This window comes from Glycine soja, chromosome 1 (genome assembly GCF_004193775.1).
Source record: "Glycine soja cultivar W05 chromosome 1, ASM419377v2, whole genome shotgun sequence".
NCBI lineage: Eukaryota > Viridiplantae > Streptophyta > Magnoliopsida > Fabales > Fabaceae > Glycine > Glycine soja.
Genome location: NC_041002.1, coordinates 30,718,490 through 30,721,034, shown reverse-complemented (window position 1 = coordinate 30,721,034; position 2,545 = coordinate 30,718,490). Strand labels below are relative to the sequence as shown.

General features: G+C 37.5%; 1 non-coding gene across 1 annotated transcript; it reads left to right on the top strand.

The window, feature by feature from the left end:
* Positions 1-290: 290 nt before the first annotated feature.
* Positions 291-397, top strand: LOC114368667. The gene has a single exon (XR_003657381.1). It is a non-coding gene; the product is annotated as a small nucleolar RNA R71 (small nucleolar RNA).
* Positions 398-2,545: the final 2,148 nt, after the last annotated feature.

Here is a 2,545-nt window from a genome sequence, read left to right as displayed (position 1 = left end):
ATTTTTGATTCATGGCCAGTTGGGTTACCAGGTTAACCAAGGCATCTAGTTTACCTTCAAGCTTCTTAGTCTTACCTGATGAATTCATGGCTACTTCTTGCACTCCTCTAATGGCAATAGCATCACTTCTGGCACTAAATTGCTGGGAGTTTGAAGCCATCTTCTCAATTAAATTTCTGGCTTCAGCAGGGGTCATGTCTCCAAGGGCTCCACCACTGGCAGCATCTATCATACTTCTCTCCATGTTGCTGAGTCCTTCATATAAATATTGGAGAAGAAGCTGCTCTGAAATCTGGTGGTGAGGGAAACTAGCACATAATTTTTTAAATCTCTCCCAGTATTCATATAGGCTCTCTCCACTGAGTTGTCTAATACCTGAAGTATCCTTTCTGATGGTCGTGGTCTTGGAAGCAGGGAAATTTTTTTTTCTAAGAATACTCTCTTGAGGTCATCCCAGCTCGTGATGGACCTTGGAGAAAGGTAATATAGCCAGTCCTTTTCCACTCCCTCTAAAGAATGTGGAAAGGCCTTCAAAAATATGTGATCCTCCTGGACATATGGTGGTTTCATGGTGGAGCAGACAATATGGAATTCTTTCAGATGCTTGTGTGGGTCTTCACCTGCAAGGCCATGAAACTTTGGAAGCAAATGGATCAGTCCAGTTTTAAGAACATATGAGACATCCTCATCAGGGTATTGGATGAACATGCTTTCATAGGTGAAATCAGGTGCAGCCATTTCCCTTAGAGTCCTCTCACGGGGTGGAGGTTGTGCCATGTTCTCAGAATGTTCAAAATTATAATGCTCAAAATCACCAATAATAGAATGCTCAGGATGCTCAAAAGGTGCTAAATGATGTCTAACTAATCTATGAAATGTCCTATCTATCTTAGGATCAAAGGGTTGTAAGTCAGATGGATTTCCTCTAGTCATACACTAAATTCAGCATGCACAATTAGTTGCCTTTTTATGCAAGTAACAGTGTAGGTTTGAACTACAGCTACCATTAAATGATATCCAAATGACTTGAAATTTTGTGAGAAACCTTATAAAATGATGAGAAGATAGAACAAAAAATTTCAAACGAAAATTCAAAGTCTAACTGTATAAGCTAAAAATGATAAGTTAAGAAAAATAAGAGAATAATACTGGGAAAATAAAAAACTTTTGACAAAATTGCAATTTTTGGAAGAAGGAGACCTCAACCGATCTATGGTGGGCTGTTACGGCATGGGAAATATTTTTGCTACCCCAAATACATATATAATAATAGTCATTCTGATACCCGGAGCAAAAGTTATGGCCGTTTGAAGTTTTGACAAAAATCAAATTTGCTACTTTTTTGGAACCTTCAAATCTGACCAAACTAAGGGCTCTAGCTATTTTTCCCACAAAATATGGATCAAAAGAAGTGACCACAAAACAATTTAGCCAAAAATAACAACTCTAGCTACCAAAACAAAAAAATCCTAATTAATTCAGCAAGGGTGGTCGCTAAAATTCGTCGCTACCTGATTTCCACTACTACCCTGTTTTGCCGCAAGAAAAAGTGGTCGCAAAATCCGTCGCAAAACACTATTCACAGCAAAACACCCAACACTAAAACAGGGGAAGCACTTAACAGAAAAACTAAAACAGAACACACACTAAATAAAATACCAAGACACTAAACAACACTAACTAACACACACACTAACACAACACTAACACGAACACAAGAATTAAACACTAACACTTCACTAGCTATTATGAACCTTTGGACACTGCTCCCTGGCAACGGTGCCAAATTTGATCGAGGCCGTACCCGAATCAAATAAACATTAAAAATGCAGTATCTAGGAAGTGATCCTAGGTCGTTTCCCAACGAGCAATGATAAACCAAATGTTCATAACAGATAGTAGGAAAATAGTAACGAATTGGGGGGGGGGGGGGAGGTTGTTTGCTTTTGTAAATTAAACAATGAGTACAATTGAATTACAAAATATCAGAATTAAAATACGTTGCTTCCCCTTGATTCACAAGCGAGTCTCTTATCCTAGGTTGCGAGAATTTATCCTTTATCAGTTTAACCACTTAATCCAACCCTCAATTAAATTACTAAGCGAAAATCAACATAAGGCATTCATTATGTGATTAAGCAACACATACACCAATTACTCGTAAACGATCATTAAGCATGAAAGTAAATTAAGCGCAGAGACAATTAATCAAGCACTAAGCATGCATGAATTAAAAACAACAAATTCAGAGTAATTAGTTAAGAGGAAAAACTGAACAGAATGTAACAGTAATAATAGAACTTCAAAGAGAACTGTGCTTGATCCTCAAGAGAAAGCAACGCTGGGGACTTAGCCTTCCATTAATCAATAGAGAACGAACTTATATATTGAAGAACGAAATTTTATTGCTACTGGAATTGTAAAACGAAAAGATGTCTCAAAGAAAAGCCTAAAACTAAAAAACGAAAATAGGAGAGAGAGAAGAGAGGGAGAGAGAAGAGAGAGAGCCTAAACTAGAACCTTGGTGCTGTTATATAGTTTTTCC